Genomic DNA, 15631 nt, shown 5'->3' with positions numbered 1-15631 from the left:
GCGTGCCTGCAGCCTACCTGTTGATCGTACTTTACACGTGTTGAGTCCCCAAATTGTGACAATGCCACGTGTAAGTGGTAAAAGAAAGACTCAGGTTGAAACAGCCCGCCAGAAAGCCTTGAAAAGGTGGAAAAGAGAAGAAAGTGAGGAGCCTGAGACACGCGGTGGTAGTACTGGCGAGGCTTCCACCTCCGCCGCCACCACCCTGCCACTCCCGACCCTCACGTGTCTGCTGCAAGCTACAGGCATAGTCTCCTGCCACCAGAGGAGAGTGAAGTTCACCAAACTAGTGAGGATAGTGCCTTGTTAGTGATATCATTACAAAGACTGCAAACAATTTTCAATTTGGTGAAATGTGAATGTGGCAACGGAATCACCGCAAAAGTGACAAGTTATTTGTTTGATTGTACTATAAATCTTCGGTGTGACAAATGTGACAGTGTTGTTCACCATTCAGAACCTATCAGTGATATGTTATATATTCTAATATGATAATAACGGGACCAGGAGCCTGTAAGGCTGACAGGCAAGTGAGAGCTCACCATTCAGAGAGGCTATATAGACGACATTCCCATGATGTAACATGGCCTGAAACTATCTAAACAGCCACTACCAGCCTCCAAGCAGTTGTCAAGGGATTATGTAAGTACATATCTGAGTTTGGTACATATTGGAGTGAGTTATGTGGGGGTTTTGAAGATGTTCACAGAAAAATGCGTTTTTCTCGACTTTCAGTTTTTCAGCATATATTGTTGAATAACTTTTTCAGTAATTGGTCAATTTCAAAACTTTTTGCAGCAAAATGATCAACAACCTCATCTTAACAAATGCCAGCATGATAATGCATGAACTCATTCAAATAAATTTACAACAGGCTTATAAACTCAAATTTTTTTATGAAAAAAAAGGTAACAATTTGGCGTGTAATGAAATTTTTATAACATAGGTTATGTGTATGCCGATGCTGACTTTTATTTGTTGTTATGTATATTATATGTGGTTAAGAGGAAATTGCCACACTGTTATTAGTTTTGATTTTATAATGGTATTTTGAATTGTTTTCTTATCGCCGAAAAAATATTTATTGCAAAAAAACTACGCCACATTTCTGTACCAAATTAACACTGAAGATGTACACCATAAACGTACACCTTGTGTATAAATATTATTGAATTCAGTGAAACAATAGCAATGGGAGAGCCAAAAAACCGATATTGATATCGAGTCATCGAATTTCCACCTCAAGCCTGAGTCGGTACGATGGGGGACTGCCTAAACTTTTGGGGGTTCCCCCTTCAGGGCAGTTCCCTTGTAGGGTGCTGAGTGTTCTTTTTCCCTGTCTTTTTTCATATCTCCTCCCCGTTTCCTACGGGATTCCGGGTCGGGATTAATACCCATTCCTGCGGTTTCAGTTTTGTTTTTCTTCCTTCAAGCCTCCTCTGTCTGTCATAGACCCAGTAGGTGGTTTCCCTTGCCCCTGGAGCTATTCTTTTGTGTTACTTGATGCTCATGGGGAAACACATAAACTTATCAGGTTCTCGTGATGTGGCTGACCTGGCCCACGAGACGTCATCTTCAGGTCTGAGTAGGGAGGGGGATTCCTCTCCACAAGTCCCTCCCACAACGGTCTCCTGTTCTGGGAGTTCTTCTGAGGAACGCCTCTCTGCTGGTTTTAAGGTAGGCACTACCTTGTTGAGCGGTAACGTTTACCCTATGTACTGTGGCCGTGTATTACGCCGCGACCTACGCCGTCAGTCGCCTCCCCAACACAGCTTAGGGAAGAGACTCGCGCTCCGCCAGGCATCCCGCTTGCCTTTGTCTGATTGGTTGTCCTGTCCTGCACAGCCAGTCTACCTCTACACTGTCGGACTCCAGTTGTCTAGACTCAATTCTCATCACGCCTGCTACCGGCTACAAAGTATCATCGCTACCAAGCCTCACCCTAGCCGCCCAGCTACCAAGCCTCATCACGCTCGCTACCAAGCCTCCAAGCTTCAGTAAGCCTTGTATTTCACAATAAATACCAGGGAACAGACCCAAGTGTTTCTTCAACTATCACCAGGACATATTGATGGTGGGCAGCAGTGAGCACCACCAGTACTTCTGTTGTGCCTTCCACGATCCAGTGATCGTCGGCGTCCCTCCACCTTGCCCCAGCCACCACCCTGTTTGTTGCTGACCAGTTTCTACAGCCCTTAGGAGTTTTAGTGGAGCTGAGGACTACTCAAAACATCTCTGCTATTTAATAAGTATCACCTGTCGTGAGTAAGACTTTATAATTATAGTGGTTATTTTTCTATAAATATTTTTGTGTACCAGTGAGTTGGCGTTCCCGCGCAAATAAACGCGCCATATTGCCTTTTTTTTTTAACACAGTGCTCTGATTGGCTCCCAGTGATGCTGAGTGTTGTGATTGGTCGCCTATGACATAGGAGCTTCTGATTGGCTCTGGGCAGACGCCATATTTGTTATTTTGGTTAAGGTACCAAATAATTTTTTTTTTTTGCTGGTATACACATATATTTTTTTTCAGTGAGTACACACCTACACATTATCTTTTGTCAGTGCTGACTGTGCTATTACATTATTGTGCATGTTTTAATGTTTTGGTGTACATTATATGCTGTGATTCCTTATTTATATGTGCATATATTACTATTTATTTATTTTCCGTGATTTTGCTCTGACACGCAGTTCTCTTGTGCCAAATTTTAGGGGTAACTCTTATGTTCATGTTTTCTTTTAATGTGCACTTACCATAATTATTTTACTTGTCAACTTTTCATAATTATTTCATTATATTCTTATTTATAGTTATATTAACGTAATTAATACAGCACTTTATTCATTTTTTAGTGTAAATTATCATTATTATATTTCTTAGTGTAATTTCATCTTGTTTTATCTTTCTCCTGATACACTTACGTATGTTCTTGTTAAGTACTTTAGTACTAATATTGTTCATTTTCACAGAGTGAGCGCTTAGCAGACCTGTATTTTGAGTGTGTTTGTCTAACCTGTCTGTGACTCAAGTTATCGTCATCGTTTACACACAGCACACCTGTACGTGGCCCAACACAATTTCTCTTTAGAGTGGTAACTATATATATGATATTTTTGTGTATGCTTTTACGTGTGGTAAATCTTATCATCAACAAATTGTCATAATGTCTGACCCTGCTAGTACAACTCCTACTTTAACCACTACAGCTGCTACTAATACTTTCACTCCTGTGACTACATCCACAACAAATGTTATATTGCATTATATCATATTATATTTTTATGTGCTGTCCCCAGATGACACATTGGGAGGGATTAATGTAATGTAGGTAATATTTTTTCTTGACTGTAAATTTGCTGATTTATCAGAAGACATATTTCATGCTTCTCAGGCCTTAACACACAGACGTGGCCCTAAGGTATATCGTGTGTTTAGTGGGGGGTCCCATTTACAGTCATTTTTTTTACATCCCATTTTACTTTTTTATCACTAAATTTATTGTAACATTTTGACATTCTCCTTACCTACATAATATTTCTTTTTGCTAGTGTCACTTCTATTTATTATACCTATGTATGTAACTTTAATATTAATGTCACATTCATTGCATTTCGTTTTAGCAGCACTTCTTCTGTTATGCATTGTTATCTGCTCTATCCGAGTTGAATTAGCTACTCAATTCGTGGTATGTAGGTGATTTGTGATATTTATAGTTGAGTGTTTGTTTGCTGTTTTTTGTTTACATTTTCATCTTTTCATGATTTTCACATGCTCAATTGCACTATAAATAAATATATATATATATATATATATATATATATATATATATATATATATATATATATATATATATATATATTGAACAAATATCTCATGTATTATATGTAAGAAACAATATATATGACATATACATGTAACCGCCATAGGATAGGTAGGACCACTGTACATAAGTATATTATTCATTATAGAAATCTGAAGCAATCTTTCGTAATGTGGTGCAACATGTATAAATGCTGACCTCGCAATCTTTCGTAATGTGGTGCAACATGTATAAATGCTGACCTCGTCTATTCATTTAAAGAGGGGTTTCAGTGTTTCTCTATTTCATATAACTAACTAGGGGTTTGTTGCACTCATGATTGACTCAGATAACTAAACCAATTAATGTAATCACTATAGGTAGGATGCATTTTATATAGGTATCACTACCAGTGAGAAATAAAGGTAATGCACGACACAATACACCCAGTGGACATTTCCCCCGTCACATGACCGACGCCCTTGTGTCAGCATCTTGGAGGCTGGGCGCGGTGGGCGCCGGCGACCGCGGCAGAAGGAGGACAACCGGCGACTGGGAAGTGCGGGTGTGTCAAGTGTGTGTGCCTGTGAACTGTGTGCTGTGGGGAACTAAGTGACTCTGTGAACTCGGCGACATTACAAACATTTTCCCGAGTTTAAAACACGTTTCCGTATGTTCTTGTACGTGGCGTGTGGACAGCACTTGTAAATTTGTACATAATATACTAACTTTTATATACTGAGTTTTCCTTGTACACCTGGGTTGTTAAGAAACACTAAAACTACCAGTGAAACCGCTCGGCTGGACAATAAATAAAAACAATAAACTTAATAACTTTATGTGGGCCTACAGAATCTACAGTTGGCCTGCTAATCAAACAAAGTTAAGCTTCATACAACCAAAAGCGCTTAACAAATGGTGGCAGCGGTGGGATAACCCACTGAGCAACATTAAAATAACCCAGGAAACTCAGTAATTACGGAAACGCGTGATTGTGAGACATAACGAAACATTGTGAACCTGCCTTCTGAGCGAATTCATATCCGACGAGTGAGATAGTAGCGAGAGCAGTGGAGAGAGAAGAAACGCTGACTCCACCTGCTGTGGTTGGTGACTGCCCCACAACAAGTACCCTCCCCCTTCTCTTCGCTCTTAAGTCACCCGTGTGGAAGGCTTGTTTTCACTTGAACTCTCACGCGCGTCGTTACTGGGACACACACACTCACACCCTTGAGAGTTACGCACTTTCCCTTTCGTTACAATTGTGGCCTGGTGGCTGAGAAACAAAATAACTCGGCCTGTATCTCCTCAACACTTCGGCTTTATTGGAGGGCGTGGTACGTCTTCAAACGCTGATGGTACACTGGACGTGGTACGTCGAGGTGGGTGTGGCTGGCTTCTCATGAACTGAGGGGCCGTTTCGAGCTGCCTGGGAGGAAGACTCCTTGACCTCGAGGCGTCCACTGGTTCGGGCACCTATAATCCCCAGCCTACTCAGCCTCTCAAGGTCTTCCGAGTGGCGAGGGGATAACGCAGAAGGCGTAACCAACTGCGGCTGCCGAAGCAATACTATAGGTATTAGGTGAGAAAACAACAGTTAGCTGACACTACAGAATACATTAAAATAAATACATTACTTGCTGACATAAATATTTGTGATGATTTATTGGAGCTGTCACAGAAATTAATGTGATATAAGCCCTTTTTCGTAGTGTAGTATATAATTTTCTGTTGCATTATATGTTCTCCTTTTCAGTTGCCTGTAGTATATCAACAATTACCATTTATCAATCCTAATATTTAATGTGTGTATCTTTGTTTTTCTTTTCTTTAATTTTCTTCAAGGCGTCTGAAGTGACCTTAAATTTGCCTTAGAAGTCCTGGAAGTTGAAATGGATGCATACATAGTAATTATTATAATAAAAAAAAAAACTAAATAAATAAATAAATTCTCATAAATAAATGGCGAAGAAGGACCAAAAGTTAACTTGGATGTGTGAGGAATTCGACAAACTGAGTGCTGAGAAACGTGCGGAAACTGAAAAACCCGAAACTGAGGAAATTGGAGATCAGTTTGAGTATACTGAAAGTAGCGACACTGATGATGACTCTCGTGGTTTGAGAAGTGGTAACACGCACCGTAGAGTTGCTCCTTTCTCTCCTAACACTTGTAACTCAGTCTTTAGGGAATCCTTTCAGCATGACTCATAACCCTGCACTAGGTGGTGGTGGGCCTTCAACCCCACTTACACCACAAGGTAACGCCGTAACCAAGGTTTTGCCTGTTGTAGCGGAGGTGAGAGCATTCTCTGGAACAGATCCTGATCATTCAGCTCGTGAATATATTGGTCAGTGCGAAGATGTAATGAGGCACGTGTTTGTGACGGAGGAAGTAGACAAAATTTCCTTTTTGCGGTCGCGTTTACAGCCAGGATCGCAAGCTGCTCTAATGATGCAAGCAAGCGCGTTCACAGATCCTTCAGAAAACGGGGACTATGAACAGTTTAAAATTAACTTCCTGGAAACCTTTGGGAATAATCTAAAGCACAGTTTGGTGAAGGGCGTCAGTGATGCGTTACAGTCTATGCTGGAAAACTCTGCTTCTCTTAATATATGGCAGGCACAAGCAGCAGGAAACCGCATTTCCTCTGCTTTCACCCAATACCTACAGGATAATGGTTGGATGAATGGAGACTCCATGTCTGCAAAAGATTCTTGGTGTGTATGCACTCTATCAGGGAGAACTGTAGGATGTGTGCTTTGTCTCTAGATTATAAACCTACGGAAACCTTGCATATATTTGCACTGAAATTAAAAAACAAAATTGCAGAAAGGGGTGGTAACGCTCATCGTGCTACCTCTACAGTGGCGGATCGCTTGGCTGCTTCTACGGTGGCTGCGACCCAGGGTGCTCAAACAGCAGCGGAGGAACATCCTTCTACTTCGTACGCGGCGGTGACGGCGGCAGGCGAGCCAAAATTTACCTGAAGGACACTCTGCGCTTAAAAGCTTTAAAAGAAAGAAGGATAAGAAACAAGCTGTTCCCGCAGCGGGACACCAGAATTCCCAGCAACAGCCAGTACGTGCTAAAGATGCCTCTGCATCGCGCCGGACGGCTAGTGCTACTCAGAGTGAGATTAACAAAAGCAAAAATGCTTTTTGCTTGTTCCATGAGTGTCATGGACATTCAACGGAAGACTGCTTCACTTTAGTATATATAAAGTCTAAGTGGAGGCAGAGTCGAGAGTCTAGAGGAACTCAGTCGGGGGAAGCCTCGCGCCCCGCAGAAACCAAACCAGGGTAGATAAAGGTCAAAGAATTAACCAGGCTGCACATGCGACCAATGACAGTGATATTCACGCATCTTTAGTGGCCGCTTGCAGTCAGTCTACCATCATGGCCCTAGAAACAAAACTCGGGCCAGTGCAAGCATCATTTGCCGTGGACACTGGCGCTTCTGTTATTGTGCTGTCCGAAAGGGCTTATAGAGCACTGAAGCGTGTGTCCCGTGGTGGTCGGTATTGCCTTATGCCAAATGACCTTAACCTAAAGGGAGTTACTAGTGACCCACTTGATATTCTGAGTATTGTTCGTCTCCCTGTAAACTTGGGTAAGGGTACTTCAACTATGCGTTTGGACTTTTACGTGGCATCAAACTTCGGGTTGCCCTCAGATGGCCTTCTGGGTTTGACGTCTATGAGATCCAACCGTATGGTAATAATTCCTGACAGTAATGTCATCAAGTATCAAGGAAAGAGTTTTCAGGCAATGGGGACGCCCAGAAGCCTAGCTTCTTTATCCCGATACGAGAGAAAGGTACAAAAGGCACCAGATGGTGAATTTGTTTCTGCCCAGTCAGTTTCTGTTGTTAGGAAGGTTACCACAGAACAGGGTGAGAGAACGCTTACCGACTCTGGAGCTAAGCCGCGAGTTAAGGCTGTGGCAAACCAGCCCGAGCTCTTGTGCACGGCGGGAGAAACAACACATCAAGGAAATGGACAGTTGTTCAGGCTACGGTAATTGGAAGTCATAACATTCCTGACCGTACAGCTATGCACATCCCTGTATCCGTCCCAAATGCACGAGTAGGTTGTGATATCTGCATAGAAGGACCTAGTAAGGTGAAAAGATTAGCAGTGGAACCGACTCTGTACCGTGCGAGATGGACATCAAACACTGCTCTTGTGGTAAATACCACGGGTGGATCAATTAAACTCAGACAAGGAGTTTTCTTGAGTGAAGCGTTAGCGTATGATGGACAGGTGGCGCCTGAACCCATGGACTTGGCTGAATCCAGTGTTGCCTCTGTATGTGCCTCAGTCAGTGAGGACTTAATGGCAGAAACGTAAACGCTAGAAAACCTTGTCACGGTAGCGGATTACCCCGAGTTAAGGAACTCACTCATTCAACTGCTTAAGCGGTATCGTGATGTTTTTGCCTTACCCGGAGAACCGTTAGGTGCAACTAACAGAGCAGAGCACCACATAAAACTAAAACTAGGAACTAACCCAATATACATAACAGCCTATAGACTTCCACACAGTCAAAGGCAAGTGGTTGAGGAGCAAATCAAAGAAATGTTGGAACAAGGTGTTATAGAAAACTCCCGGTCACCCTGGAATTCACCTTTGTTCCTAGTTCCAAAGAAAAAATGGACAATTTAGGCCTGTCATTGATTTCAGGCGAGTAGATGAAGTGACAGAGGACGAAAGGTTTCCCCTACCTGTTCTAAAAGACTTATTAATGCCATTAGGACAGGGAAATAAATTCTTCAGTAGTTTGGATCTTGTAAGTGGCTACTAGCAAGTACCGATGGCACCTGAATCGCGAGCAGTCACTGCTTTCAGCACCCCCCACATGCCGTTTGGATTAAAATCTGCTCCGATCACCTTTCAGCGCATGATGAACACTATATTTGCTGAGGAAATAGGCAAAAATGTATATGTGTACCTTGACGATGTGATCATATGTGGAAAAGACTTAAAGTCTCACTTAGGCAGTTTATAATCTGTCTTATTGAAATTGAGAGACTCTGGCCTTAAAGCCAAATTAACTAAATGCGAATTCCTTAAATCAAGAATTAAATTCTTAGGCCACGTAGTGGATGGCGATGGAATTCACACAGTAGAGGACAAAATCCTCGCTGTTAAAAATTTTCCACAACCAAAGAATGCAGAAAATGTTCGTTCTTTCCTTGGGTTGTGCGGATACTATAGGTCATTCGTAAAGGGATTTTCAAAAATCGCATCACCTTTGAATACCTTGCTAAGGAAGGACATTCTTTTCCACTGGAATGCAGCCCAGAATAAAAGTTTTGAGGACTTGAAATTTGCACTCACCTATGCTCCTGTTTTGGCTTTTCCAGACTATGAAGCTCCATTTATTTTATTCACGGATGCTTCGGCCTTGGGGCTTGGTTCGGTGTTGATGCAAACTGATGCAAGTGGTAAAAACCGCGTTATTGCATACGCAAGTCGAACTCTGAAACCAGCAGATTCAAATTACTCTAACTCACCAGGAGACTCTGGCTATTATATGGGCTCTCAAGCAGTTTAAGGATATCATTTTGGGATATCCAATAACCGTGTACACTGATCACGCAGCGGTTACTGAGCTTTTCAAAGGAAGAAACCTGAGCGGCAGACTTGCTCGTTGGTATTTAACTATACGGGAATTCAACCCAACCTTCAAGTATTTGCCTGGTCGAGCTAATGTAGTGGCTGATGCCTTGTCTCGAAATGTGCATGTTGGAGGTGTGGTAGAACAAACTCCTACCATACAAAACTTTTCCTGCATGAGCTGGCTAATGCTCAACGTCAGCATGACGTTTGGAGCAAGGTCATTTATGCTCTGGAATCTGGCGATGAAACCACTTTACCCAAAACACATGTGCCATTTTCACAGTTCTTTTGACACAGGAGAAGGTCCTTTGCAGATGTTGGACTTCAGGTAAAGAGATCCTGTAACACAACTGGTGATACCCGAGTCACATGTACCGGTGGTGTTGTCTTTACTTCATGACACTGCGATCGCTGGACACAAAGGGAAAGATCGTACTCTGTCAGCTGCGCGTATGAACTATTATTGGCCTACAATGCGCGTAGATATAGATGAGTACATTAACAAGTGTGTACAGTGCGCCCAGCATAAGGGTAGCGTACCTAAACCTGCTCCTATCTTGGAATATCCTCCACCTGAGAGACCTTGGGATGTGGTTGCTATAGACGTACTACAGCTTTCAGTTAGAGTCGTCAGGGCTCTAAGTATGTGCTGGTGATGGTTGATCACTTCAGCAGGTACGTAGTTTTAGCTCCACTTTATGATAAATCTGCCAAGGCGGTAGCTCACGCTCTAGTGACAAACCTATTCTGTCCTTACTCAGCTCCTAGAGTCTTATTAAGTGACAATGGGACAGAAACAATGTATTGGAGGAGATCTGTAAACAGTTTGGCATAAAACAAACATTCACAGTAGCCTATCATCCTGCAAGCAATGGGCTGGTGGAGCGCGCGAACAGGAAAATTCTTGACGTTTTGCGCCCAGTCGTAAATGGCTTTATGGAAAATTGGGAAGATTGGTTACCTCATGTTGCTGCTAGCATAAACAGTAGCGTTTGTGAGTCTACGGGAAGGACTCCATATTACATAATCTATGGAGTGGAAAAAAAACTTGTTGAGTAGTCCTCAGAACCCTGTTAACAAAGTGGACGATTATGCAAAATGCCAACTCAAAGTGTTTTCAGACACATATAAAGGAGTCACAAACAGGCTAAAAGCTTCTAAAACGGCCATGAGCTCACAGCAACACCGGCGTTCTTCACCTGTAAGAATTAAAATTGGGGATTCAGTAATGGTTAAGGTCCCTGAGAGAAACGCAAAGTTAGCTCCTAAATTTGTTGGACCACGTCTGGTAGTAAACAAACTCCATGGACATAAATTTGAAATACTAGATCCATTGCTAAACACGCTGGAAGTTGTGCACTGCGATCGGCTTAAACGGACCGATGTCAAGGCTAATCTGGATTTAGCTGAAACAGCCTATGTAGACAAAACTACTCGGCTTGGAGGTACTCAGAGTGTAGCAACCCATGATTATAACCTTCGTTCTCGTAATTAAAGCTCTTAAATCTATTCCAGAGATGTTTGCCCTCTTAGTAATTCTCGTTCTGCATGCGAGCGTCGCCTTAAAGCCTGCACTTCTCAAGCCAGGAGCTCTGACCGGTCACCTGGGAAGAGTCTATCTGGTTGAAGACGCTTTGTGGGTTACCTACTCCCACGAGTCTCTGGTGGAAATACCAGAGAGGCTTCGAGATGTCGCATGCCGGCTGAACGCGGTTTTGAGAATTTTAGAAAAGGATTTCACGGACGGTTCCGGGGAGCCTACTGAGATTCTGTCCCTTTTGCATGCTTGAATGCGCTATGTAAATGACACGATAACCTTAGCTTTGGAAAATTATGAGGGTCTGTCGGTCACTAACCGCACTAAAAGAGGATTGATTGATGGAATAGGTAAACTATCTCAAATGTTGTTTGGAACAGCAATGAATGAGGATGTAGATGAACTGAAAGATAGATATAACCAATTAATGTCTGTGGCCAAAGCTAACAACAAAGCTATTAACCTAAATTGCAGAAATATTGCTAGGCTGGAAAAGCAGATTAGTGAACTAGCTTCTTATACGAATCTTCTGGGACACTCAGTAAATGAGATGTTAAGAAAACTAGATTCTTTGTATGAATTTTCTGTTATTGGACAGGCTTTGTCTGCTTTGGAGAATGTTGTCTCGTCTCTTTTGCACACTAACCACAGAATAACAATGAATATCGTGGATGCAGCCATGGGTAGGGTTACCACTTCTCTTTTCCCTGAAAAGGACTTTAAACGTACCTTGGAAATTGGAAGAAGGGTCTTTAGTTTATCCCCTTTATTTGATGTGCATTTGATCCATCATTATTACCCATTGGTGGAATCTGTCTTGACGACGGAGGCCATACTTATTCACGTTCCTTTCAAATCAACAGAAATCTTTGAACTGTACAGATTGGAACCTTTCCCCTTTTACGGGAAATAATACTGTAATGATATTAGACGCAGAAAGCTCTTTGGTACTTGTCAAAGATGATTTTTCAGTGTACGCGACTAATAAATTCTCAACACTTGGTGGATGTTGGTCCGAGTATCAGAATTTGTATTTCTGCCCGTCATCTCTTTTTGCCTTCTTACCCACAAAAAGGGGTAGTTGTGAAGTAGTGTTGACTAGGGAGGATGCTTCAGCAGCTCTTTCTCTTTGTCCGTACAAACAGTTGGTACCTAAAATAATGTTTCATAAAAGTTTCCATGGATATCACTATTTTTTTTTCTCTGAATCTCTGTATGTGTCAGTGAAGTGTCCTAATGGTTCTGCGTATCAGGAGGTTTCAGGTCACTTTGCAGTGTTGAACGTGTTCTTTAAAGTCGGAAAATTTTCATGTTTTTCTTGAAAAGTATCATGAGGCTTTTATTTCTAACATCACCTCTCCTATTTTTCAAATAGACACTCTAAATAATCTAAACATTACAAAAATGAAATTTATTACCAACTCTGTTTCCGAGTTCTCTTTTACTAATATCTCAGATTTTGAGACCGGCATACATGAGTCTCTACCAGAGTATCTAACACCTTATGTGCATTTTCCTACGGTGTTCATACCTGTCCTTGTCTTCTGTATTTTACTAATACCTTTGTTCTGTTGTCTTAAAAGGGCTACTTCATTGTATGATGTTCTTAAAGCAAGGCTCCAGCGACAGCAGGAAGACACTGGGAATACTCCTTTGTAACCCGCATAAACATGGTTAGGCACATGTCTCTAGATACGTCGCAAGGACGCAACGGGTAGGTGACTGAGCGATGTAACCGCCATAGGATAGGTAGGACCATTGTACATAAGTATATTATTCATTATAGAAATCTGACGCAATCTTTCGTAATGTGGTGCAACATGTATAAATGCTGACCTCGTCTTTTCCTTTAAAAGAGGGGTTGCAGTGTTTCTCTATTTCATACAACTAACTAGGGGTTTGTTGCACTCATGATTGACTCAGATAACTAAACTAATTAATGTAATCACTATAGGTAGGATGCATTTTATATAGGTATCACTACCAGTGAGAAATAAAGGTAATGCACGACACAATACACCCAGTGAACATTTCCCCCGTCACATGACCGACGCCCTTGTGTCAGCATCTTGGAGGCTGGGCGCGGTGGGCGCCGGTAACCGCGGCAGAAGGAGGATAACCGGCGACTGGGAAGTGCGGGTGTCAAGTGTGTGTGTCTGTGAACTGTGTGCTGCGGGAACTAAGTGACTCTGTGAACTCGGTGACATTACAAACATTTTCTCGATTTTAAAACACGTTTCCGTATGTATTTGTACGTGGCGTGTGGACAGCACTTGTAAAATTTGTATATAATATACTAACTTTTATATACTGAGTTTTTCCTTGTACACCTGGGTTGTTAAGAAACACTAAAACTACCAGTGAAACCGCTCGGCTGGACAATAAATAAATACAATAAACTTAAAACTTTATGTGGGCCTACAGAATCTACAGTTGGCCTGCTAATCAAACAAAGTTAAGCTTCATACAACCGAAAACACTTAACATACATTTTATTCAACATATGCAACACATTTTTACACATACGTATGTAACATTGTTCATTATGTTTCAGTGACTTAATTATACATGATCATGTAACATTTCTGTCTTTATACAAAATTTTGTATATTATATTTACTAGTCATTACCATAACTGTAAATTTTTGATCAATAATGTATCTTACTTTTAAAATTGCATCAAATTAATATATTTAGCTATGTTATAATTACAATATCATGTTATTGCTGTTCATTTGCAAACTAACTATATTTTCTTAATTGTTCTCATACCTATGTGATGTTTATTTTGTTCTTTGCATTGTATGACATGTTTTATTATTATTATTGTCTTTTGAAGTGCTTATGTATTGACTAGAGTGCTCGGTGAGGACACCTTTGTTAGCGTGGTCGAGCAATATGATAGCCACTACCTTGTTGAGCAGTAATGTTTACCCTATGTACTGTGACCGTGTATTACTCCGCGACCTACGCCGTCAGTCGCCTCCCCAACACAGCTTAGGGAAGAGACTCACGCTCCGCCAGGCATCCCGCTTGCCTTTGTCTGACTGGTTGTCCTGTCCTGCACAGCCAGTCTACCTCTACACTGTCAGACTCCAGTTGTCTAGACTCAATTCTCATCACGCCCGCTACCGGCTACAAAGTTTCATCGCTACCAAGCCTCATCACGCTCGCTACCAAGCCTCCAAGCTTCAGTAAGCCTTGTATTTCACAATAAACACCAGGGAACAGACCCAAGTGTTTCTTCAACCATCACCAGGACAGTTTAGACTCCCTTTTGATGGTAAATGTGAATCCATCTTTTCTTATCACGCCTTGCATTCCCTTCTCAAGGCGTATGGCACAGTTCTTCTCATCGGACGTGTTTATGATAAGGACTTTCCATCTAACCGCTGCTATGTAACGTTTCTTTCATTCGATGAAGTCCGTTTGGCTTTAGAGCATGTAGCATCTCTGCCCCTTGCTGGCTCTGGCTTTAAGACCGAACTTCTCCACTCCTGCAATATTGCAGACAGTGAGTGACACGGATTATATTCCAAATCTTTTTGACAACCATTTAGAGTTTTCAGCTCCTGAAGTCCGCCAGATCTCGCCTCTACGTTGGTTTTTGGCGTACTACAGAAATGGACGTGGGAATTTCATCCATGCCAAAGAAATCAGCACGATTCCTGAGGGAAATCTCAAGAAGTACGGTAATGGGGTGCTTGTGCGGGCTTAAGATATTATGCAGGCGAGGATGTTGCAACATCTCCCATGCCCTACTGACAGCATGTTTGAGACCGTGAAGGCTCATCCCACCTTTAATTATAGTAAAGGTTGTGTGTACAGTCAGGATCTTTATGAATTTCCTGAGGAGGAAATACTAGCAATGTGCCCTAGCTCTGTCCATAAGGTGACTAAGATGAGGAATTCCTCCAACATGGTTCTTCTCACTTTCTTTGGTTCCACCCTCTCTGACCGTGTTCATATCGGTCCCATCAATCTTAGGGTGAGGCGTTTTGTTTCCCGCCCTCTTCAGTGTTTCTCGTGCTACTGGTACGATCGTGGTAAAAGATCCTGCAAGGAAGCTTCTCGATGCGGTAATTGCTCAGCATTAGGCTCGTACTCTGAGGAGCATTTTGATGCTGTTTCATATTGTTTTCATTGCCACAATGCTCACCAGGTACGTTCCAGGCAATGCCCGAGGTATTGCCTGCAGCAGGATATTTTACAGCTTGCTAATAGTCAGTTCATTAGCCTTGGTAGTGCCTGCCATGAACTCCTTTCCCGCCAGAAGGACGGTACTGGTGCGACATCCTATGCTTCATTAGCCGCTCGCTCATCAGCTGAGTCTGCAGGTCAGAAGACATCTGCTACCTCTCACTCTCTTGTGGCTGGTGGTCCTGCTGTTCGTTCGGTTAATAGGTTTGCCCTTTTGTCTGATGACTCAGTTGAGTCATCTCAAAAAATGTGACGGGAATCCTCCGGCCTTGACCAAGGTTACCCATGCAGTGGATGTACATTCCCCTCCTGTATCACCTAAGCCTTTGAAGGGTCTGACCAAGTGGCACCGCGGCTCTGCGGAGTCGATAGATTGGCTCAGGCAAAGCAACCTAAGATTTCTCCTGGTGCACATGATCACGAGTCCTTCAAGGACCGCTCTGCAATGGCAGCTCCGATTATTTCTGTTG

The sequence above is a fragment of the Portunus trituberculatus genome, chromosome 44, assembly GCF_017591435.1.
Source record: "Portunus trituberculatus isolate SZX2019 chromosome 44, ASM1759143v1, whole genome shotgun sequence".
NCBI lineage: Eukaryota > Metazoa > Arthropoda > Malacostraca > Decapoda > Portunidae > Portunus > Portunus trituberculatus.
This window is presented reverse-complemented; position numbering follows the sequence as displayed.